The sequence below is a fragment of the Amaranthus tricolor genome, chromosome 6 (assembly GCF_026212465.1).
Source record: "Amaranthus tricolor cultivar Red isolate AtriRed21 chromosome 6, ASM2621246v1, whole genome shotgun sequence".
In the NCBI taxonomy this organism is placed as follows: Eukaryota; Viridiplantae; Streptophyta; class Magnoliopsida; order Caryophyllales; family Amaranthaceae; genus Amaranthus; species Amaranthus tricolor.
The window spans coordinates 11533781-11555597 of NC_080052.1; the positions used below are offsets into that span (position 1 = coordinate 11533781).

A 21817-nucleotide genomic window follows, 5' to 3' on the forward strand; every position below is an offset into this window, starting at 1 on the left:
CCTCCCGGTATTGTCCCATTCCCAAAAGAGTCCGCCGTCTGTAAAAGCAAGGTGAACTCGCAACAAAAAAAAGACAAAATGTTTATGAAATCCGCGCAACACTTGGAATTCAAGAGGCCATCCATGCCAGGCACGCTTCCGCGGGGAGTTCCGACGGGTCCGGTGCAATTTCCGCTTACACGAACGCACCGATGCACGCCTCTTTCGAACAATTCGTTCGTATGCGCATCGACCCGCGTCAACGGGTCCTTACCTTCGAGTGCCCGTAAATTCGAGGTCGGGACCCGGTTGCGAGTTATATTTTTATAAATAAAATTACTTCCAAAGAGTATAATACTATAATCACCGAAATGCCTTTTGCTCAAGTGGAGCGGAAAGAATTCGCAAATGAAAACGATAAAAAAAAAAAAGAAGGGAAAAAGGGGTGCAACACGAGGACTTCCCAGGAGGTCACCCATCCTAGTACTACTCTCGCCCAAGCACGCTTAACTGCGGAGTTCTGATGGGATCCGGTGCATTAGTGCTGGTATGATCGCACCCGTTCATTCACCGTAACAATTTGTATACATGCGCATTGCCGACCAAAAAAAAAACCCAGAGCATTCCAAAGCTCGTAAACTCGCAACCGAGACCCCTCTTTCGAGCCTTCTTCTTCCCAAATACTGTTTTTCACCCTCCCGGTATTGTCCCATTCCCAAAAGAGTCCGCCGTCTGTAAAAGCAAGGTGAACTCGCAACAAAAAAAAAGACAAAATGTTTATGAAATCCGCGCAACACTTGGAAATCAAGAGGCCATCCATGCCAGGCACGCTTCCGCGGGGAGTTCCGACGGGTCCGGTGCAATTTCCGCTTACACGAACGCACCGATGCACGCCTCTTTCGAACAATTCGTTCGTATGCGCATCGACCCGCGTCAACGGGTCCTTACCTTCGAGTGCCCGTAAATTCGAGGTCGGGACCCGGTTGCGAGTTATATTTTTATAAATAAAATTACTTCCAAAGAGTATATTACTATAATCACCGAAATGCCTTTTGCTCAAGTGGAGCGGAAAGAATTCTCAAATGAAAACGATAAAAAAAAAAAGAAGGGAAAAAGGGGTGCAACACGAGGACTTCCCAGGAGGTCACCCATCCTAGTACTACTCTCGCCCAAGCACGCTTAACTGCGGAGTTCTGATGGGATCCGGTGCATTAGTGCTGGTATGATCGCACCCGTTCATTCACCGTAACAATTTGTATACATGCGCATTGCCGACCAAAAAAAAACCCAGAGCATTCCAAAGCTCGTAAACTCGCAACCGAGACCCCTCTTTCGAGCCTTCTTCTTCCCAAATACTGTTTTTCACCCTCCCGGTATTGTCCCATTCCCAAAAGAGTCCGCCGTCTGTAAAAGCAAGGTGAACTCGCAACAAAAAAAAGACAAAATGTTTATGAAATCCGCGCAACACTTGGAAATCAAGAGGCCATCCATGCCAGGCACGCTTCCGCGGGGAGTTCCGACGGGTCCGGTGCAATTTCCGCTTACACGAACGCACCGATGCACGCCTCTTTCGAACAATTCGTTCGTATGCGCATCGACCCGCGTCAACGGGTCCTTACCTTCGAGTGCCCGTAAATTCGAGGTCGGGACCCGGTTGCGAGTTATATTTTTATAAATAAAATTACTTCCAAAGAGTATATTACTATAATCACCGAAATGCCTTTTGCTCAAGTGGAGCGGAAAGAATTCGCAAATGAAAACGATAAAAAAAAAAAAGAAGGGAAAAAGGGGTGCAACACGAGGACTTCCCAGGAGGTCACCCATCCTAGTACTACTCTCGCCCAAGCACGCTTAACTGCGGAGTTCTGATGGGATCCGGTGCATTAGTGCTGGTATGATCGCACCCGTTCATTCACCGTAACAATTTGTATACATGCGCATTGCCGACCAAAAAAAAAACCCAGAGCATTCCAAAGCTCGTAAACTCGCAACCGAGACCCCTCTTTCGAGCCTTCTTCTTCCCAAATACTGTTTTTCACCCTCCCGGTATTGTCCCATTCCCAAAAGAGTCCGCCGTCTGTAAAAGCAAGGTGAACTCGCAACAAAAAAAAAGACAAAATGTTTATGAAATCCGCGCAACACTTGGAAATCAAGAGGCCATCCATGCCAGGCACGCTTCCGCGGGGAGTTCCGACGGGTCCGGTGCAATTTCCGCTTACACGAACGCACCGATGCACGCCTCTTTCGAACAATTCGTTCGTATGCGCATCGACCCGCGTCAACGGGTCCTTACCTTCGAGTGCCCGTAAATTCGAGGTCGGGACCCGGTTGCGAGTTATATTTTTATAAATAAAATTACTTCCAAAGAGTATATTACTATAATCACCGAAATGCCTTTTGCTCAAGTGGAGCGGAAAGAATTCTCAAATGAAAACGATAAAAAAAAAAAGAAGGGAAAAAGGGGTGCAACACGAGGACTTCCCAGGAGGTCACCCATCCTAGTACTACTCTCGCCCAAGCACGCTTAACTGCGGAGTTCTGATGGGATCCGGTGCATTAGTGCTGGTATGATCGCACCCGTTCATTCACCGTAACAATTTGTATACATGCGCATTGCCGACCAAAAAAAAACCCAGAGCATTCCAAAGCTCGTAAACTCGCAACCGAGACCCCTCTTTCGAGCCTTCTTCTTCCCAAATACTGTTTTTCACCCTCCCGGTATTGTCCCATTCCCAAAAGAGTCCGCCGTCTGTAAAAGCAAGGTGAACTCGCAACAAAAAAAAGACAAAATGTTTATGAAATCCGCGCAACACTTGGAAATCAAGAGGCCATCCATGCCAGGCACGCTTCCGCGGGGAGTTCCGACGGGTCCGGTGCAATTTCCGCTTACACGAACGCACCGATGCACGCCTCTTTCGAACAATTCGTTCGTATGCGCATCGACCCGCGTCAACGGGTCCTTACCTTCGAGTGCCCGTAAATTCGAGGTCGGGACCCGGTTGCGAGTTATATTTTTATAAATAAAATTACTTCCAAAGAGTATATTACTATAATCACCGAAATGCCTTTTGCTCAAGTGGAGCGGAAAGAATTCTCAAATGAAAACGATAAAAAAAAAAAGAAGGGAAAAAGGGGTGCAACACGAGGACTTCCCAGGAGGTCACCCATCCTAGTACTACTCTCGCCCAAGCACGCTTAACTGCGGAGTTCTGATGGGATCCGGTGCATTAGTGCTGGTATGATCGCACCCGTTCATTCACCGTAACAATTTGTATACATGCGCATTGCCGACCAAAAAAAAACCCAGAGCATTCCAAAGCTCGTAAACTCGCAACCGAGACCCCTCTTTCGAGCCTTCTTCTTCCCAAATACTGTTTTTCACCCTCCCGGTATTGTCCCATTCCCAAAAGAGTCCGCCGTCTGTAAAAGCAAGGTGAACTCGCAACAAAAAAAAGACAAAATGTTTATGAAATCCGCGCAACACTTGGAAATCAAGAGGCCATCCATGCCAGGCACGCTTCCGCGGGGAGTTCCGACGGGTCCGGTGCAATTTCCGCTTACACGAACGCACCGATGCACGCCTCTTTCGAACAATTCGTTCGTATGCGCATCGACCCGCGTCAACGGGTCCTTACCTTCGAGTGCCCGTAAATTCGAGGTCGGGACCCGGTTGCGAGTTATATTTTTATAAATAAAATTACTTCCAAAGAGTATATTACTATAATCACCGAAATGCCTTTTGCTCAAGTGGAGCGGAAAGAATTCGCAAATGAAAACGATAAAAAAAAAAAAGAAGGGAAAAAGGGGTGCAACACGAGGACTTCCCAGGAGGTCACCCATCCTAGTACTACTCTCGCCCAAGCACGCTTAACTGCGGAGTTCTGATGGGATCCGGTGCATTAGTGCTGGTATGATCGCACCCGTTCATTCACCGTAACAATTTGTATACATGCGCATTGCCGACCAAAAAAAAAAACCCAGAGCATTCCAAAGCTCGTAAACTCGCAACCGAGACCCCTCTTTCGAGCCTTCTTCTTCCCAAATACTGTTTTTCACCCTCCCGGTATTGTCCCATTCCCAAAAGAGTCCGCCGTCTGTAAAAGCAAGGTGAACTCGCAACAAAAAAAAAGACAAAATGTTTATGAAATCCGCGCAACACTTGGAAATCAAGAGGCCATCCATGCCAGGCACGCTTCCGCGGGGAGTTCCGACGGGTCCGGTGCAATTTCCGCTTACACGAACGCACCGATGCACGCCTCTTTCGAACAATTCGTTCGTATGCGCATCGACCCGCGTCAACGGGTCCTTACCTTCGAGTGCCCGTAAATTCGAGGTCGGGACCCGGTTGCGAGTTATATTTTTATAAATAAAATTACTTCCAAAGAGTATATTACTATAATCACCGAAATGCCTTTTGCTCAAGTGGAGCGGAAAGAATTCGCAAATGAAAACGATAAAAAAAAAAAAGAAGGGAAAAAGGGGTGCAACACGAGGACTTCCCAGGAGGTCACCCATCCTAGTACTACTCTCGCCCAAGCACGCTTAACTGCGGAGTTCTGATGGGATCCGGTGCATTAGTGCTGGTATGATCGCACCCGTTCATTCACAGTAATAATTTGTATACATGCGCATTGCCGACCAAAAAAAAAACCCAGAGCATTCCAAAGCTCGTAAACTCGCAACCGAGACCCCTCTTTCGAGCCTTCTTCTTCCCAAATACTGTTTTTCACCCTCCCGGTATTGTCCCATTCCCAAAAGAGTCCGCCGTCTGTAAAAGCAAGGTGAACTCGCAACAAAAAAAAAGACAAAATGTTTATGAAATCCGCGCAACACTTGGAAATCAAGAGGCCATCCATGCCAGGCACGCTTCCGCGGGGAGTTCCGACGGGTCCGGTGCAATTTCCGCTTACACGAACGCACCGATGCACGCCTCTTTCGAACAATTCGTTCGTATGCGCATCGACCCGCGTCAACGGGTCCTTACCTTCGAGTGCCCGTAAATTCGAGGTCGGGACCCGGTTGCGAGTTATATTTTTATAAATAAAATTACTTCCAAAGAGTATATTACTATAATCACCGAAATGCCTTTTGCTCAAGTGGAGCGGAAAGAATTCTCAAATGAAAACGATAAAAAAAAAAAGAAGGGAAAAAGGGGTGCAACACGAGGACTTCCCAGGAGGTCACCCATCCTAGTACTACTCTCGCCCAAGCACGCTTAACTGCGGAGTTCTGATGGGATCCGGTGCATTAGTGCTGGTATGATCGCACCCGTTCATTCACCGTAACAATTTGTATACATGCGCATTGCCGACCAAAAAAAAACCCAGAGCATTCCAAAGCTCGTAAACTCGCAACCGAGACCCCTCTTTCGAGCCTTCTTCTTCCCAAATACTGTTTTTCACCCTCCCGGTATTGTCCCATTCCCAAAAGAGTCCGCCGTCTGTAAAAGCAAGGTGAACTCGCAACAAAAAAAAGACAAAATGTTTATGAAATCCGCGCAACACTTGGAAATCAAGAGGCCATCCATGCCAGGCACGCTTCCGCGGGGAGTTCCGACGGGTCCGGTGCAATTTCCGCTTACACGAACGCACCGATGCACGCCTCTTTCGAACAATTCGTTCGTATGCGCATCGACCCGCGTCAACGGGTCCTTACCTTCGAGTGCCCGTAAATTCGAGGTCGGGACCCGGTTGCGAGTTATATTTTTATAAATAAAATTACTTCCAAAGAGTATATTACTATAATCACCGAAATGCCTTTTGCTCAAGTGGAGCGGAAAGAATTCGCAAATGAAAACGATAAAAAAAAAAAAGAAGGGAAAAAGGGGTGCAACACGAGGACTTCCCAGGAGGTCACCCATCCTAGTACTACTCTCGCCCAAGCACGCTTAACTGCGGAGTTCTGATGGGATCCGGTGCATTAGTGCTGGTATGATCGCACCCGTTCATTCACCGTAACAATTTGTATACATGCGCATTGCCGACCAAAAAAAAAAACCCAGAGCATTCCAAAGCTCGTAAACTCGCAACCGAGACCCCTCTTTCGAGCCTTCTTCTTCCCAAATACTGTTTTTCACCCTCCCGGTATTGTCCCATTCCCAAAAGAGTCCGCCGTCTGTAAAAGCAAGGTGAACTCGCAACAAAAAAAAAGACAAAATGTTTATGAAATCCGCGCAACACTTGGAAATCAAGAGGCCATCCATGCCAGGCACGCTTCCGCGGGGAGTTCCGACGGGTCCGGTGCAATTTCCGCTTACACGAACGCACCGATGCACGCCTCTTTCGAACAATTCGTTCGTATGCGCATCGACCCGCGTCAACGGGTCCTTACCTTCGAGTGCCCGTAAATTCGAGGTCGGGACCCGGTTGCGAGTTATATTTTTATAAATAAAATTACTTCCAAAGAGTATATTACTATAATCACCGAAATGCCTTTTGCTCAAGTGGAGCGGAAAGAATTCGCAAATGAAAACGATAAAAAAAAAAAAGAAGGGAAAAAGGGGTGCAACACGAGGACTTCCCAGGAGGTCACCCATCCTAGTACTACTCTCGCCCAAGCACGCTTAACTGCGGAGTTCTGATGGGATCCGGTGCATTAGTGCTGGTATGATCGCACCCGTTCATTCACAGTAATAATTTGTATACATGCGCATTGCCGACCAAAAAAAAAACCCAGAGCATTCCAAAGCTCGTAAACTCGCAACCGAGACCCCTCTTTCGAGCCTTCTTCTTCCCAAATACTGTTTTTCACCCTCCCGGTATTGTCCCATTCCCAAAAGAGTCCGCCGTCTGTAAAAGCAAGGTGAACTCGCAACAAAAAAAAAGACAAAATGTTTATGAAATCCGCGCAACACTTGGAAATCAAGAGGCCATCCATGCCAGGCACGCTTCCGCGGGGAGTTCCGACGGGTCCGGTGCAATTTCCGCTTACACGAACGCACCGATGCACGCCTCTTTCGAACAATTCGTTCGTATGCGCATCGACCCGCGTCAACGGGTCCTTACCTTCGAGTGCCCGTAAATTCGAGGTCGGGACCCGGTTGCGAGTTATATTTTTATAAATAAAATTACTTCCAAAGAGTATATTACTATAATCACCGAAATGCCTTTTGCTCAAGTGGAGCGGAAAGAATTCGCAAATGAAAACGATAAAAAAAAAAAAGAAGGGAAAAAGGGGTGCAACACGAGGACTTCCCAGGAGGTCACCCATCCTAGTACTACTCTCGCCCAAGCACGCTTAACTGCGGAGTTCTGATGGGATCCGGTGCATTAGTGCTGGTATGATCGCACCCGTTCATTCACCGTAACAATTTGTATACATGCGCATTGCCGACCAAAAAAAAAACCCAGAGCATTCCAAAGCTCGTAAACTCGCAACCGAGACCCCTCTTTCGAGCCTTCTTCTTCCCAAATACTGTTTTTCACCCTCCCGGTATTGTCCCATTCCCAAAAGAGTCCGCCGTCTGTAAAAGCAAGGTGAACTCGCAACAAAAAAAAAGACAAAATGTTTATGAAATCCGTGCAACACTTGGAAATCAAGAGGCCATCCATGCCAGGCACGCTTCCGCGGGGAGTTCCGACGGGTCCGGTGCAATTTCCGCTTACACGAACGCACCGATGCACGCCTCTTTCGAACAATTCGTTCGTATGCGCATCGACCCGCGTCAACGGGTCCTTACCTTCGAGTGCCCGTAAATTCGAGGTCGGGACCCGGTTGCGAGTTATATTTTTATAAATAAAATTACTTCCAAAGAGTATATTACTATAATCACCGAAATGCCTTTTGCTCAAGTGGAGCGGAAAGAATTCTCAAATGAAAACGATAAAAAAAAAAAGAAGGGAAAAAGGGGTGCAACACGAGGACTTCCCAGGAGGTCACCCATCCTAGTACTACTCTCGCCCAAGCACGCTTAACTGCGGAGTTCTGATGGGATCCGGTGCATTAGTGCTGGTATGATCGCACCCGTTCATTCACCGTAACAATTTGTATACATGCGCATTGCCGACCAAAAAAAAACCCAGAGCATTCCAAAGCTCGTAAACTCGCAACCGAGACCCCTCTTTCGAGCCTTCTTCTTCCCAAATACTGTTTTTCACCCTCCCGGTATTGTCCCATTCCCAAAAGAGTCCGCCGTCTGTAAAAGCAAGGTGAACTCGCAACAAAAAAAAGACAAAATGTTTATGAAATCCGCGCAACACTTGGAAATCAAGAGGCCATCCATGCCAGGCACGCTTCCGCGGGGAGTTCCGACGGGTCCGGTGCAATTTCCGCTTACACGAACGCACCGATGCACGCCTCTTTCGAACAATTCGTTCGTATGCGCATCGACCCGCGTCAACGGGTCCTTACCTTCGAGTGCCCGTAAATTCGAGGTCGGGACCCGGTTGCGAGTTATATTTTTATAAATAAAATTACTTCCAAAGAGTATATTACTATAATCACCGAAATGCCTTTTGCTCAAGTGGAGCGGAAAGAATTCTCAAATGAAAACGATAAAAAAAAAAAGAAGGGAAAAAGGGGTGCAACACGAGGACTTCCCAGGAGGTCACCCATCCTAGTACTACTCTCGCCCAAGCACGCTTAACTGCGGAGTTCTGATGGGATCCGGTGCATTAGTGCTGGTATGATCGCACCCGTTCATTCACCGTAACAATTTGTATACATGCGCATTGCCGACCAAAAAAAAACCCAGAGCATTCCAAAGCTCGTAAACTCGCAACCGAGACCCCTCTTTCGAGCCTTCTTCTTCCCAAATACTGTTTTTCACCCTCCCGGTATTGTCCCATTCCCAAAAGAGTCCGCCGTCTGTAAAAGCAAGGTGAACTCGCAACAAAAAAAAGACAAAATGTTTATGAAATCCGCGCAACACTTGGAAATCAAGAGGCCATCCATGCCAGGCACGCTTCCGCGGGGAGTTCCGACGGGTCCGGTGCAATTTCCGCTTACACGAACGCACCGATGCACGCCTCTTTCGAACAATTCGTTCGTATGCGCATCGACCCGCGTCAACGGGTCCTTACCTTCGAGTGCCCGTAAATTCGAGGTCGGGACCCGGTTGCGAGTTATATTTTTATAAATAAAATTACTTCCAAAGAGTATATTACTATAATCACCGAAATGCCTTTTGCTCAAGTGGAGCGGAAAGAATTCGCAAATGAAAACGATAAAAAAAAAAAAGAAGGGAAAAAGGGGTGCAACACGAGGACTTCCCAGGAGGTCACCCATCCTAGTACTACTCTCGCCCAAGCACGCTTAACTGCGGAGTTCTGATGGGATCCGGTGCATTAGTGCTGGTATGATCGCACCCGTTCATTCACCGTAACAATTTGTATACATGCGCATTGCCGACCAAAAAAAAAAACCCAGAGCATTCCAAAGCTCGTAAACTCGCAACCGAGACCCCTCTTTCGAGCCTTCTTCTTCCCAAATACTGTTTTTCACCCTCCCGGTATTGTCCCATTCCCAAAAGAGTCCGCCGTCTGTAAAAGCAAGGTGAACTCGCAACAAAAAAAAAGACAAAATGTTTATGAAATCCGCGCAACACTTGGAAATCAAGAGGCCATCCATGCCAGGCACGCTTCCGCGGGGAGTTCCGACGGGTCCGGTGCAATTTCCGCTTACACGAACGCACCGATGCACGCCTCTTTCGAACAATTCGTTCGTATGCGCATCGACCCGCGTCAACGGGTCCTTACCTTCGAGTGCCCGTAAATTCGAGGTCGGGACCCGGTTGCGAGTTATATTTTTATAAATAAAATTACTTCCAAAGAGTATATTACTATAATCACCGAAATGCCTTTTGCTCAAGTGGAGCGGAAAGAATTCGCAAATGAAAACGATAAAAAAAAAAAAGAAGGGAAAAAGGGGTGCAACACGAGGACTTCCCAGGAGGTCACCCATCCTAGTACTACTCTCGCCCAAGCACGCTTAACTGCGGAGTTCTGATGGGATCCGGTGCATTAGTGCTGGTATGATCGCACCCGTTCATTCACAGTAATAATTTGTATACATGCGCATTGCCGACCAAAAAAAAAAACCCAGAGCATTCCAAAGCTCGTAAACTCGCAACCGAGACCCCTCTTTCGAGCCTTCTTCTTCCCAAATACTGTTTTTCACCCTCCCGGTATTGTCCCATTCCCAAAAGAGTCCGCCGTCTGTAAAAGCAAGGTGAACTCGCAACAAAAAAAAAGACAAAATGTTTATGAAATCCGCGCAACACTTGGAAATCAAGAGGCCATCCATGCCAGGCACGCTTCCGCGGGGAGTTCCGACGGGTCCGGTGCAATTTCCGCTTACACGAACGCACCGATGCACGCCTCTTTCGAACAATTCGTTCGTATGCGCATCGACCCGCGTCAACGGGTCCTTACCTTCGAGTGCCCGTAAATTCGAGGTCGGGACCCGGTTGCGAGTTATATTTTTATAAATAAAATTACTTCCAAAGAGTATATTACTATAATCACCGAAATGCCTTTTGCTCAAGTGGAGCGGAAAGAATTCGCAAATGAAAACGATAAAAAAAAAAAAGAAGGGAAAAAGGGGTGCAACACGAGGACTTCCCAGGAGGTCACCCATCCTAGTACTACTCTCGCCCAAGCACGCTTAACTGCGGAGTTCTGATGGGATCCGGTGCATTAGTGCTGGTATGATCGCACCCGTTCATTCACAGTAATAATTTGTATACATGCGCATTGCCGACCAAAAAAAAAACCCAGAGCATTCCAAAGCTCGTAAACTCGCAACCGAGACCCCTCTTTCGAGCCTTCTTCTTCCCAAATACTGTTTTTCACCCTCCCGGTATTGTCCCATTCCCAAAAGAGTCCGCCGTCTGTAAAAGCAAGGTGAACTCGCAACAAAAAAAAAGACAAAATGTTTATGAAATCCGCGCAACACTTGGAAATCAAGAGGCCATCCATGCCAGGCACGCTTCCGCGGGGAGTTCCGACGGGTCCGGTGCAATTTCCGCTTACACGAACGCACCGATGCACGCCTCTTTCGAACAATTCGTTCGTATGCGCATCGACCCGCGTCAACGGGTCCTTACCTTCGAGTGCCCGTAAATTCGAGGTCGGGACCCGGTTGCGAGTTATATTTTTATAAATAAAATTACTTCCAAAGAGTATATTACTATAATCACCGAAATGCCTTTTGCTCAAGTGGAGCGGAAAGAATTCGCAAATGAAAACGATAAAAAAAAAAAAAGAAGGGAAAAAGGGGTGCAACACGAGGACTTCCCAGGAGGTCACCCATCCTAGTACTACTCTCGCCCAAGCACGCTTAACTGCGGAGTTCTGATGGGATCCGGTGCATTAGTGCTGGTATGATCGCACCCGTTCATTCACAGTAACAATTTGTATACATGCGCATTGCCGACCAAAAAAAAACCCAGAGCATTCCAAAGCTCGTAAACTCGCAACCGAGACCCCTCTTTCGAGCCTTCTTCTTCCCAAATACTGTTTTTCACCCTCCCGGTATTGTCCCATTCCCAAAAGAGTCCGCCGTCTGTAAAAGCAAGGTGAACTCGCAACAAAAAAAAGACAAAATGTTTATGAAATCCGCGCAACACTTGGAATTCAAGAGGCCATTCATGCCAGGCACGCTTCCGCGGGGAGTTCCGACGGGTCCGGTGCAATTTCCGCTTACACGAACGCACCGATGCACGCCTCTTTCGAACAATTCGTTCGTATGCGCATCGACCCGCGTCAACGGGTCCTTACCTTCGAGTGCCCGTAAATTCGAGGTCGGGACCCGGTTGCGAGTTATATTTTTATAAATAAAATTACTTCCAAAGAGTATAATACTATAATCACCGAAATGCCTTTTGCTCAAGTGGAGCGGAAAGAATTCGCAAATGAAAACGATAAAAAAAAAAAGAAGGGAAAAAGGGGTGCAACACGAGGACTTCCCAGGAGGTCACCCATCCTAGTACTACTCTCGCCCAAGCACGCTTAACTGCGGAGTTCTGATGGGATCCGGTGCATTAGTGCTGGTATGATCGCACCCGTTCATTCACCGTAACAATTTGTATACATGCGCATTGCCGACCAAAAAAAAAAACCCAGAGCATTCCAAAGCTCGTAAACTCGCAACCGAGACCCCTCTTTCGAGCCTTCTTCTTCCCAAATACTGTTTTTCACCCTCCCGGTATTGTCCCATTCCCAAAAGAGTCCGCCGTCTGTAAAAGCAAGGTGAACTCGCAACAAAAAAAAAGACAAAATGTTTATGAAATCCGCGCAACACTTGGAAATCAAGAGGCCATCCATGCCAGGCACGCTTCCGCGGGGAGTTCCGACGGGTCCGGTGCAATTTCCGCTTACACGAACGCACCGATGCACGCCTCTTTCGAACAATTCGTTCGTATGCGCATCGACCCGCGTCAACGGGTCCTTACCTTCGAGTGCCCGTAAATTCGAGGTCGGGACCCGGTTGCGAGTTATATTTTTATAAATAAAATTACTTCCAAAGAGTATATTACTATAATCACCGAAATGCCTTTTGCTCAAGTGGAGCGGAAAGAATTCGCAAATGAAAACGATAAAAAAAAAAAAGAAGGGAAAAAGGGGTGCAACACGAGGACTTCCCAGGAGGTCACCCATCCTAGTACTACTCTCGCCCAAGCACGCTTAACTGCGGAGTTCTGATGGGATCCGGTGCATTAGTGCTGGTATGATCGCACCCGTTCATTCACAGTAATAATTTGTATACATGCGCATTGCCGACCAAAAAAAAAACCCAGAGCATTCCAAAGCTCGTAAACTCGCAACCGAGACCCCTCTTTCGAGCCTTCTTCTTCCCAAATACTGTTTTTCACCCTCCCGGTATTGTCCCATTCCCAAAAGAGTCCGCCGTCTGTAAAAGCAAGGTGAACTCGCAACAAAAAAAAGACAAAATGTTTATGAAATCCGCGCAACACTTGGAAATCAAGAGGCCATCCATGCCAGGCACGCTTCCGCGGGGAGTTCCGACGGGTCCGGTGCAATTTCCGCTTACACGAACGCACCGATGCACGCCTCTTTCGAACAATTCGTTCGTATGCGCATCGACCCGCGTCAACGGGTCCTTACCTTCGAGTGCCCGTAAATTCGAGGTCGGGACCCGGTTGCGAGTTATATTTTTATAAATAAAATTACTTCCAAAGAGTATATTACTATAATCACCGAAATGCCTTTTGCTCAAGTGGAGCGGAAAGAATTCGCAAATGAAAACGATAAAAAAAAAAAAAGAAGGGAAAAAGGGGTGCAACACGAGGACTTCCCAGGAGGTCACCCATCCTAGTACTACTCTCGCCCAAGCACGCTTAACTGCGGAGTTCTGATGGGATCCGGTGCATTAGTGCTGGTATGATCGCACCCGTTCATTCACAGTAACAATTTGTATACATGCGCATTGCCGACCAAAAAAAAACCCAGAGCATTCCAAAGCTCGTAAACTCGCAACCGAGACCCCTCTTTCGAGCCTTCTTCTTCCCAAATACTGTTTTTCACCCTCCCGGTATTGTCCCATTCCCAAAAGAGTCCGCCGTCTGTAAAAGCAAGGTGAACTCGCAACAAAAAAAAGACAAAATGTTTATGAAATCCGCGCAACACTTGGAATTCAAGAGGCCATTCATGCCAGGCACGCTTCCGCGGGGAGTTCCGACGGGTCCGGTGCAATTTCCGCTTACACGAACGCACCGATGCACGCCTCTTTCGAACAATTCGTTCGTATGCGCATCGACCCGCGTCAACGGGTCCTTACCTTCGAGTGCCCGTAAATTCGAGGTCGGGACCCGGTTGCGAGTTATATTTTTATAAATAAAATTACTTCCAAAGAGTATAATACTATAATCACCGAAATGCCTTTTGCTCAAGTGGAGCGGAAAGAATTCGCAAATGAAAACGATAAAAAAAAAAAAAGAAGGGAAAAAGGGGTGCAACACGAGGACTTCCCAGGAGGTCACCCATCCTAGTACTACTCTCGCCCAAGCACGCTTAACTGCGGAGTTCTGATGGGATCCGGTGCATTAGTGCTGGTATGATCGCACCCGTTCATTCACCGTAACAATTTGTATACATGCGCATTGCCGACCAAAAAAAAAAACCCAGAGCATTCCAAAGCTCGTAAACTCGCAACCGAGACCCCTCTTTCGAGCCTTCTTCTTCCCAAATACTGTTTTTCACCCTCCCGGTATTGTCCCATTCCCAAAAGAGTCCGCCGTCTGTAAAAGCAAGGTGAACTCGCAACAAAAAAAAAGACAAAATGTTTATGAAATCCGCGCAACACTTGGAAATCAAGAGGCCATCCATGCCAGGCACGCTTCCGCGGGGAGTTCCGACGGGTCCGGTGCAATTTCCGCTTACACGAACGCACCGATGCACGCCTCTTTCGAACAATTCGTTCGTATGCGCATCGACCCGCGTCAACGGGTCCTTACCTTCGAGTGCCCGTAAATTCGAGGTCGGGACCCGGTTGCGAGTTATATTTTTATAAATAAAATTACTTCCAAAGAGTATATTACTATAATCACCGAAATGCCTTTTGCTCAAGTGGAGCGGAAAGAATTCGCAAATGAAAACGATAAAAAAAAAAAAAGAAGGGAAAAAGGGGTGCAACACGAGGACTTCCCAGGAGGTCACCCATCCTAGTACTACTCTCGCCCAAGCACGCTTAACTGCGGAGTTCTGATGGGATCCGGTGCATTAGTGCTGGTATGATCGCACCCGTTCATTCACAGTAATAATTTGTATACATGCGCATTGCCGACCAAAAAAAAAACCCAGAGCATTCCAAAGCTCGTAAACTCGCAACCGAGACCCCTCTTTCGAGCCTTCTTCTTCCCAAATACTGTTTTTCACCCTCCCGGTATTGTCCCATTCCCAAAAGAGTCCGCCGTCTGTAAAAGCAAGGTGAACTCGCAACAAAAAAAAAGACAAAATGTTTATGAAATCCGCGCAACACTTGGAAATCAAGAGGCCATCCATGCCAGGCACGCTTCCGCGGGGAGTTCCGACGGGTCCGGTGCAATTTCCGCTTACACGAACGCACCGATGCACGCCTCTTTCGAACAATTCGTTCGTATGCGCATCGACCCGCGTCAACGGGTCCTTACCTTCGAGTGCCCGTAAATTCGAGGTCGGGACCCGGTTGCGAGTTATATTTTTATAAATAAAATTACTTCCAAAGAGTATAATACTATAATCACCGAAATGCCTTTTGCTCAAGTGGAGCGGAAAGAATTCGCAAATGAAAACGATAAAAAAAAAAAAAGAAGGGAAAAAGGGGTGCAACACGAGGACTTCCCAGGAGGTCATCCATCCTAGTACTACTCTCGCCCAAGCACGCTTAACTGCGGAGTTCTGATGGGATCCGGTGCATTAGTGCTGGTATGATCGCACCCGTTCATTCACAGTAACAATTTGTATACATGCGCATTGCCGACCAAAAAAAAACCCAGAGCATTCCAAAGCTCGTAAACTCGCAACCGAGACCCCTCTTTCGAGCCTTCTTCTTCCCAAATACTGTTTTTCACCCTCCCGGTATTGTCCCATTCCCAAAAGAGTCCGCCGTCTGTAAAAGCAAGGTGAACTCGCAACAAAAAAAAGACAAAATGTTTATGAAATCCGCGCAACACTTGGAATTCAAGAGGCCATCCATGCCAGGCACGCTTCCGCGGGGAGTTCCGACGGGTCCGGTGCAATTTCCGCTTACACGAACGCACCGATGCACGCCTCTTTCGAACAATTCGTTCGTATGCGCATTGACCCGCGTCAACGGGTCCTTACATTCGAGTGCCCGTAAATTCGAGGTCGGGACCCGGTTGCGAGTTATATTTTTATAAATAAAATTACTTCCAAAGAGTATATTACTATAATCACAGAAATTCCTTTTGCTCAAGTGGAGCGGAAAGAATTCGCAAATGAAAACGATAAAAAAAAAAAAAAAGAAGGGAAAAAGGGGTGCAACACGAGGACTTCCCAGGAGGTCACCCATCCTAGTACTACTCTCGCCCAAGCACGCTTAACTGCGGAGTTCTGATGCGATCCGGTGCATTAGTGCTGCTATGATCGCACCCGTTCATTCACCGTAACAATTTTTATACATGCGCATTGCCGAACAAAAAAAAACCCAGAGCATTCCAAAGCTCGTAAACTCGCAACCGAGACCCCTCTTTCGAGCCTTCTTCTTCCAAAATACTGTTTTTCACCCTCCCGGTATTGTCCCATTCCCAAAAGAGTCCGCCGTCTGTAAAAGCAAGGTGAACTCGCAACAAAAAAAAGACAAAATGTTTATGAAATCCGCGCAACACTTGGAAATCAAGAGGCCATCCATGCCAGGCACGCTTCCGCGGGGAGTTCCGACGGGTCCGGTGCAATTTCCGCTTACACGAACGCACCGATGCACGCCTCTTTCGAACAATTCGTTCGTATGCGCATCGACCCGCGTCAACGGGTCCTTACCTTCGAGTGCCCGTAAATTCGAGGTCGGGACCCGGTTGCGAGTTATATTTTTATAAATAAAATTACTTCCAAAGAGTATATTACTATAATCACCGAAATGCCTTTTGCTCAAGTGGAGCGGAAAGAATTCGCAAATGAAAACGATAAAAAAAAAAAAAGAAGGGAAAAAGGGGTGCAACACGAGGACTTCCCAGGAGGTCACCCATCCTAGTACTACTCTCGCCCAAGCACGCTTAACTGCGGAGTTCTGATGGGATCCGGTGCATTAGTGCTGGTATGATCGCACCCGTTCATTCACAGTAACAATTTGTATACATGCGCATTGCCGACCAAAAAAAAACCCAGAGCATTCCAAAGCTCGTAAACTCGCAACCGAGACCCCTCTTTCGAGCCTTCTTCTTCCCAAATACTGTTTTTCACCCTCCCGGTATTGTCCCATTCCAAAAAGATTCCGCCGTCTGTAAAACCAAGGTGAACTCGCAACAAAAAAAAGACAAAATGTTTATGAAATCCGCGCAACACTTGGAATTCAAGAGGCCATCCATGCCAGGCACGCTTCCGCGGGGAGTTCCGACGGGTCCGGTGCAATTTCCGCTTACACGAACGCACCGATGCACGCCTCTTTCGAACAATTCGTTCGTATGCGCATCGACCCGCGTCAACGGGTCCTTACATTCGAGTGCCCGTAAATTCGAGGTCGGGACCCGGTTGCGAGTTATATTTTTATAAATAAAATTACTTCCAAAGAGTATATTACTATAATCACAGAAATTCCTTTTGCTCAAGTGGAGCGAAAAGAATTCGCAAATGAAAACGATAAAAAAAAAAAAAAAGAAGGGAAAAAGGGGTGCAACACGAGGACTTCCCAGGAGGTCACCCATCCTAGTACTACTCTCGCCCAAGCACGCTTAACTGCGGAGTTCTGATGCGATCCGGTGCATTAGTGCTGCTATGATCGCACCCGTTCATTCACCGTAACAATTTGTATACATGCGCATTGCCGAACAAAAAAAAACCCAGAGCATTCCAAAGCTCGTAAACTCGCAACCGAGACCCCTCTTTCGAGCCTTCTTCTTCCAAAATACTGTTTTTCACCCTCCCGGTATTGTCCCATTCCCAAAAGAGTCCGCCGTCTGTAAAAGCAAGGTGAACTCGCAACAAAAAAAAGACAAAATGTTTATGAAATCCGCGCAACACTTGGAAATCAAGAGGCCATCCATGCCAGGCACGCTTCCGCGGGGAGTTCCGACGGGTCCGGTGCAATTTCCGCTTACACGAACGCACCGATGCACGCCTCTTTCGAACAATTCGTTCGTATGCGCATCGACCCGCGTCAACGGGTCCTTACCTTCGAGTGCCCGTAAATTCGAGGTCGGGACCCGGTTGCGAGTTATAATTTTATAAATAAAATTACTTCCAAAGAGTATATTACTATAATCACCGAAATGCCTTTTGCTCAAGTGGAGCGGAAAGAATTCGCAAATGAAAACGATAAAAAAAAAAAAAGAAGGGAAAAAGGGGTGCAACACGAGGACTTCCCAGGAGGTCACCCATCCTAGTACTACTCTCGCCCAAGCACGCTTAACTGCGGAGTTCTGATGGGATCCGGTGCATTAGTGCTGGTATGATCGCACCCGTTCATTCACAGTAACAATTTGTATACATGCGCATTGCCGACCAAAAAAAAACCCAGAGCATTCCAAAGCTCGTAAACTCGCAACCGAGACCCCTCTTTCGAGCCTTCTTCTTCCCAAATACTGTTTTTCACCCTCCCGGTATTGTCCCATTCCCAAAAGATTCCGCCGTCTGTAAAACCAAGGTGAACTCGCAACAAAAAAAAGACAAAATGTTTATGAAATCCGCGCAACACTTGGAATTCAAGAGGCCATCCATGCCAGGCACGCTTCCGCGGGGAGTTCCGACGGGTCCGGTGCAATTTCCGCTTACACGAACGCACCGATGCACGCCTCTTTCGAACAATTCGTTCGTATGCGCATCGACCCGCGTCAACGGGTCCTTACATTCGAGTGCCCGTAAATTCGAGGTCGGGACCCGGTTGCGAGTTATATTTTTATAAATAAAATTACTTCCAAAGAGTATATTACTATAATCACAGAAATTCCTTTTGCTCAAGTGGAGCGAAAAGAATTCGCAAATGAAAACGATAAAAAAAAAAAAAAAGAAGGGAAAAAGGGGTGCAACACGAGGACTTCCCAGGAGGTCACCCATCCTAGTACTACTCTCGCCCAAGCACGCTTAACTGCGGAGTTCTGATGCGATCCGGTGCATTAGTGCTGCTATGATCGCACCCGTTCATTCACCGTAACAATTTGTATACATGCGCATTGCCGAACAAAAAAAAACCCAGAGCATTCCAAAGCTCGTAAACTCGCAACCGAGACCCCTCTTTCGAGCCTTCTTCTTCCAAAATACTGTTTTTCACCCTCCCGGTATTGTCCCATTCCCAAAAGAGTCCGCCGTCTGTAAAAGCAAGGTGAACTCGCAACAAAAAAAAGACAAAATGTTTATGAAATCCGCGCAACACTTGGAAATCAAGAGGCCATCCATGCCAGGCACGCTTCCGCGGGGAGTTCCGACGGGTCCGGTGCAATTTCCGCTTACACGAACGCACCGATGCACGCCTCTTTCGAACAATTCGTTCGTATGCGCATCGACCCGCGTCAACGGGTCCTTACCTTCGAGTGCCCGTAAATTCGAGGTCGGGACCCGGTTGCGAGTTATATTTTTATAAATAAAATTACTTCCAAAGAGTATATTACTATAATCACCGAAATGCCTTTAGCTCAAGTGGAGCGGAAAGAATTCGCAAATGAAAACGATAAAAAAAAAAAAAGAAGGGAAAAAGGGGTGCAACACGAGGACTTCCCAGGAGGTCACCCATCCTAGTACTACTCTCGCCCAAGCACGCTTAACTGCGGAGTTCTGATGGGATCCGGTGCATTAGTGCTGGTATGATCGCACCCGTTCATTCACAGTAACAATTTGTATACATGCGCATTGCCGACCAAAAAAAAACCCAGAGCATTCCAAAGCTCGTAAACTCGCAACCGAGACCCCTCTTTCGAGCCTTCTTCTTCCCAAATACTGTTTTTCACCCTCCCGGTATTGTCCCATTCCCAAAAGAGTCCGCCGTCTGTAAAAGCAAGGTGAACTCGCAACAAAAAAAAGACAAAATGTTTATGAAATCCGCGCAACACTTGGAATTCAAGAGGCCATCCATGCCAGGCACGCTTCCGCGGGGAGTTCCGACGGGTCCGGTGCAATTTCCGCTTACACGAACGCACCGATGCACGCCTCTTTCGAACAATTCGTTCGTATGCGCATCGACCCGCGTCAACGGGTCCTTACATTCGAGTGCCCGTAAATTCGAGGTCGGGACCCGGTTGCGAGTTATATTTTTATAAATAAAATTACTTCCAAAGAGTATATTACTATAATCACAGAAATTCCTTTTGCTCAAGTGGAGCGGAAAGAATTCGCAAATGAAAACGATAAAAAAAAAAAAAGAAGGGAAAAAGGGGTGCAACACGAGGACTTCCCAGGAGGTCACCCATCCTAGTACTACTCTCGCCCAAGCACGCTTAACTGCGGAGTTCTGATGCGATCCGGTGCATTAGTGCTGGTATGATCGCACCCGTTCATTCACCGTAACAATTTGTATACATGCGCATTGCCGAACAAAAAAAAACCCAGAGCATTCCAAAGCTCGTAAACTCGCAACCGAGACCCCTCTTTCGAGCCTTCTTCTTCCAAAATACTGTTTTTCACCCTCCCGGTATTGTCCCATTCCCAAAAGAGTCCGCCGTCTGTAAAAGCAAGGTGAACTCGCAACAAAAAAAAGACAAAATGTTTATGAAATCCGCGCAACACTTGGAAATCAAGAGGCCATCCATGCCAGGCACGCTTCCGCGGGGAGTTCCGACGGGTCCGGTGCAATTTCCGCTTACACGAACGCACCGATGCACGCCTCTTTCGAACAATTCGTTCGTATGCGCATCGACCCGCGTCAACGGGTCCTTACCTTCGAGTGCCCGTAAATTCGAGGTCGGGACCCGGTTGCGAGTTATATTTTTATAAATAAAATTACTTCCAAAGAGTATATTACTATAATCACAGAAATTCCTTTTGCTCAAGTGGAGCGGAAAGAATTCGCAAATGAAAACGATAAAAAAAAAAAAAAAGAAGGGAAAAAGGGGTGCAACACGAGGACTTCCCAGGAGGTCACCCATCCTAGTACTACTCTCGCCCAAGCACGCTTAACTGCGGAGTTCTGATGCGATCCGGTGCATTAGTGCTGGTATGATCGCACCCGTTCATTCACCGTAACAATTTGTATACATGCGCATTGCCGAACAAAAAAAAACCCAGAGCATTCCAAAGCTCGTAAACTCGCAACCGAGACCCCTCTTTCGAGCCTTCTTCTTCCAAAATACTGTTTTTCACCCTCCCGGTATTGTCCCATTCCCAAAAGAGTCCGCCGTCTGTAAAAGCAAGGTGAACTCGCAACAAAAAAAAGACAAAATGTTTATGAAATCCGCGCAACACTTGGAAATCAAGAGGCCATCCATGCCAGGCACGCTTCCGCGGGGAGTTCCGACGGGTCTGGTGCAATTTCCGCTTACACGAACGCACCGATGCACGCCTCTTTCGAACAATTCGTTCGTATGCGCATCGACCCGCGTCAACGGGTCCTTACCTTCGAGTGCCCGTAAATTCGAGGTCGGGACCCGGTTGCGAGTTATATTTTTATAAATAAAATTACTTCCAAAGAGTATATTACTATAATCACCGAAATGCCTTTTGCTCAAGTGGAGCGGAAAGAATTCGCAAATGAAAACGATAAAAAAAAAAAAAGAAGGGAAAAAGGGGTGCAACACGAGGACTTCCCAGGAGGTCACCCATCCTAGTACTACTCTCGCCCAAGCACGCTTAACTGCGGAGTTCTGATGGGATCCGGTGCATTAGTGCTGGTATGATCGCACCCGTTCATTCACAGTAACAATTTGTATACATGCGCATTGCCGACCAAAAAAAAACCCAGAGCATTCCAAAGCTCGTAAACTCGCAACCGAGACCCCTCTTTCGAGCCTTCTTCTTCCCAAATACTGTTTTTCACCCTCCCGGTATTGTCCCATTCCCAAAAGAGTCCGCCGTCTGTAAAAGCAAGGTGAACTCGCAACAAAAAAAAGACAAAATGTTTATGAAATCCGCGCAACACTTGGAATTCAAGAGGCCATCCATGCCAGGCACGCTTCCGCGGGGAGTTCCGACGGGTCCGGTGCAATTTCCGCTTACACGAACGCACCGATGCACGCCTCTTTCGAACAATTCGTTCGTATGCGCATCGACCCGCGTCAACGGGTCCTTACATTCGAGTGCCC

At 47.3% G+C, this 21817-nt stretch overlaps 32 non-coding genes across 32 annotated transcripts; all 32 read right to left on the reverse strand.

The window, feature by feature from the left end:
- Nucleotides 1-421: 421 nt before the first annotated feature.
- Nucleotides 422-540, reverse strand: LOC130816974 (5S ribosomal RNA). The gene has a single exon (XR_009043503.1). It is a non-coding gene; the product is annotated as a 5S ribosomal RNA (ribosomal RNA).
- Nucleotides 541-1094: 554 nt separating this feature from the next.
- On the reverse strand, nt 1095-1213 carry LOC130816975 (5S ribosomal RNA). Its single transcript, XR_009043504.1, has one exon. It is a non-coding gene; the product is annotated as a 5S ribosomal RNA (ribosomal RNA).
- Nucleotides 1214-1766: 553 nt separating this feature from the next.
- LOC130816976 (5S ribosomal RNA) lies at nt 1767-1885 on the reverse strand. The gene has a single exon (XR_009043505.1). It is a non-coding gene; the product is annotated as a 5S ribosomal RNA (ribosomal RNA).
- A 554-nt stretch (nt 1886-2439) lies between these two features.
- On the reverse strand, nt 2440-2558 carry LOC130816977 (5S ribosomal RNA). The gene has a single exon (XR_009043506.1). It is a non-coding gene; the product is annotated as a 5S ribosomal RNA (ribosomal RNA).
- A 552-nt stretch (nt 2559-3110) lies between these two features.
- Nucleotides 3111-3229, reverse strand: LOC130816978 (5S ribosomal RNA). Its single transcript, XR_009043507.1, has one exon. It is a non-coding gene; the product is annotated as a 5S ribosomal RNA (ribosomal RNA).
- Nucleotides 3230-3782: 553 nt separating this feature from the next.
- LOC130816979 (5S ribosomal RNA) lies at nt 3783-3901 on the reverse strand. Its single transcript, XR_009043508.1, has one exon. It is a non-coding gene; the product is annotated as a 5S ribosomal RNA (ribosomal RNA).
- Nucleotides 3902-4457: 556 nt separating this feature from the next.
- Nucleotides 4458-4576, reverse strand: LOC130816980 (5S ribosomal RNA). The gene has a single exon (XR_009043509.1). It is a non-coding gene; the product is annotated as a 5S ribosomal RNA (ribosomal RNA).
- A 554-nt stretch (nt 4577-5130) lies between these two features.
- On the reverse strand, nt 5131-5249 carry LOC130816982 (5S ribosomal RNA). Its single transcript, XR_009043511.1, has one exon. It is a non-coding gene; the product is annotated as a 5S ribosomal RNA (ribosomal RNA).
- Nucleotides 5250-5802: 553 nt separating this feature from the next.
- LOC130816983 (5S ribosomal RNA) lies at nt 5803-5921 on the reverse strand. Its single transcript, XR_009043512.1, has one exon. It is a non-coding gene; the product is annotated as a 5S ribosomal RNA (ribosomal RNA).
- Nucleotides 5922-6477: 556 nt separating this feature from the next.
- LOC130816984 (5S ribosomal RNA) lies at nt 6478-6596 on the reverse strand. Its single transcript, XR_009043513.1, has one exon. It is a non-coding gene; the product is annotated as a 5S ribosomal RNA (ribosomal RNA).
- Nucleotides 6597-7151: 555 nt separating this feature from the next.
- On the reverse strand, nt 7152-7270 carry LOC130816985 (5S ribosomal RNA). The gene has a single exon (XR_009043514.1). It is a non-coding gene; the product is annotated as a 5S ribosomal RNA (ribosomal RNA).
- Nucleotides 7271-7824: 554 nt separating this feature from the next.
- LOC130816986 (5S ribosomal RNA) lies at nt 7825-7943 on the reverse strand. Its single transcript, XR_009043515.1, has one exon. It is a non-coding gene; the product is annotated as a 5S ribosomal RNA (ribosomal RNA).
- Nucleotides 7944-8495: 552 nt separating this feature from the next.
- Nucleotides 8496-8614, reverse strand: LOC130816987 (5S ribosomal RNA). Its single transcript, XR_009043516.1, has one exon. It is a non-coding gene; the product is annotated as a 5S ribosomal RNA (ribosomal RNA).
- A 553-nt stretch (nt 8615-9167) lies between these two features.
- Nucleotides 9168-9286, reverse strand: LOC130816988 (5S ribosomal RNA). The gene has a single exon (XR_009043517.1). It is a non-coding gene; the product is annotated as a 5S ribosomal RNA (ribosomal RNA).
- A 556-nt stretch (nt 9287-9842) lies between these two features.
- On the reverse strand, nt 9843-9961 carry LOC130816989 (5S ribosomal RNA). Its single transcript, XR_009043518.1, has one exon. It is a non-coding gene; the product is annotated as a 5S ribosomal RNA (ribosomal RNA).
- Nucleotides 9962-10517: 556 nt separating this feature from the next.
- On the reverse strand, nt 10518-10636 carry LOC130816991 (5S ribosomal RNA). Its single transcript, XR_009043519.1, has one exon. It is a non-coding gene; the product is annotated as a 5S ribosomal RNA (ribosomal RNA).
- Nucleotides 10637-11192: 556 nt separating this feature from the next.
- On the reverse strand, nt 11193-11311 carry LOC130816992 (5S ribosomal RNA). The gene has a single exon (XR_009043520.1). It is a non-coding gene; the product is annotated as a 5S ribosomal RNA (ribosomal RNA).
- Nucleotides 11312-11863: 552 nt separating this feature from the next.
- LOC130816994 (5S ribosomal RNA) lies at nt 11864-11982 on the reverse strand. Its single transcript, XR_009043522.1, has one exon. It is a non-coding gene; the product is annotated as a 5S ribosomal RNA (ribosomal RNA).
- A 556-nt stretch (nt 11983-12538) lies between these two features.
- Nucleotides 12539-12657, reverse strand: LOC130816995 (5S ribosomal RNA). Its single transcript, XR_009043523.1, has one exon. It is a non-coding gene; the product is annotated as a 5S ribosomal RNA (ribosomal RNA).
- Nucleotides 12658-13212: 555 nt separating this feature from the next.
- On the reverse strand, nt 13213-13331 carry LOC130816996 (5S ribosomal RNA). The gene has a single exon (XR_009043524.1). It is a non-coding gene; the product is annotated as a 5S ribosomal RNA (ribosomal RNA).
- A 554-nt stretch (nt 13332-13885) lies between these two features.
- Nucleotides 13886-14004, reverse strand: LOC130816997 (5S ribosomal RNA). The gene has a single exon (XR_009043525.1). It is a non-coding gene; the product is annotated as a 5S ribosomal RNA (ribosomal RNA).
- A 557-nt stretch (nt 14005-14561) lies between these two features.
- Nucleotides 14562-14680, reverse strand: LOC130816998 (5S ribosomal RNA). The gene has a single exon (XR_009043526.1). It is a non-coding gene; the product is annotated as a 5S ribosomal RNA (ribosomal RNA).
- Nucleotides 14681-15236: 556 nt separating this feature from the next.
- LOC130816395 (5S ribosomal RNA) lies at nt 15237-15355 on the reverse strand. The gene has a single exon (XR_009042931.1). It is a non-coding gene; the product is annotated as a 5S ribosomal RNA (ribosomal RNA).
- Nucleotides 15356-15911: 556 nt separating this feature from the next.
- On the reverse strand, nt 15912-16030 carry LOC130816668 (5S ribosomal RNA). The gene has a single exon (XR_009043204.1). It is a non-coding gene; the product is annotated as a 5S ribosomal RNA (ribosomal RNA).
- Nucleotides 16031-16584: 554 nt separating this feature from the next.
- LOC130816999 (5S ribosomal RNA) lies at nt 16585-16703 on the reverse strand. Its single transcript, XR_009043527.1, has one exon. It is a non-coding gene; the product is annotated as a 5S ribosomal RNA (ribosomal RNA).
- A 556-nt stretch (nt 16704-17259) lies between these two features.
- Nucleotides 17260-17378, reverse strand: LOC130816669 (5S ribosomal RNA). The gene has a single exon (XR_009043205.1). It is a non-coding gene; the product is annotated as a 5S ribosomal RNA (ribosomal RNA).
- A 554-nt stretch (nt 17379-17932) lies between these two features.
- LOC130817000 (5S ribosomal RNA) lies at nt 17933-18051 on the reverse strand. Its single transcript, XR_009043528.1, has one exon. It is a non-coding gene; the product is annotated as a 5S ribosomal RNA (ribosomal RNA).
- A 556-nt stretch (nt 18052-18607) lies between these two features.
- Nucleotides 18608-18726, reverse strand: LOC130816670 (5S ribosomal RNA). Its single transcript, XR_009043206.1, has one exon. It is a non-coding gene; the product is annotated as a 5S ribosomal RNA (ribosomal RNA).
- Nucleotides 18727-19280: 554 nt separating this feature from the next.
- Nucleotides 19281-19399, reverse strand: LOC130817002 (5S ribosomal RNA). Its single transcript, XR_009043529.1, has one exon. It is a non-coding gene; the product is annotated as a 5S ribosomal RNA (ribosomal RNA).
- A 554-nt stretch (nt 19400-19953) lies between these two features.
- On the reverse strand, nt 19954-20072 carry LOC130816496 (5S ribosomal RNA). Its single transcript, XR_009043026.1, has one exon. It is a non-coding gene; the product is annotated as a 5S ribosomal RNA (ribosomal RNA).
- A 556-nt stretch (nt 20073-20628) lies between these two features.
- Nucleotides 20629-20747, reverse strand: LOC130816497 (5S ribosomal RNA). Its single transcript, XR_009043027.1, has one exon. It is a non-coding gene; the product is annotated as a 5S ribosomal RNA (ribosomal RNA).
- Nucleotides 20748-21301: 554 nt separating this feature from the next.
- LOC130817003 (5S ribosomal RNA) lies at nt 21302-21420 on the reverse strand. The gene has a single exon (XR_009043530.1). It is a non-coding gene; the product is annotated as a 5S ribosomal RNA (ribosomal RNA).
- Between the last annotated feature and the right edge of the window lie 397 nt (nt 21421-21817).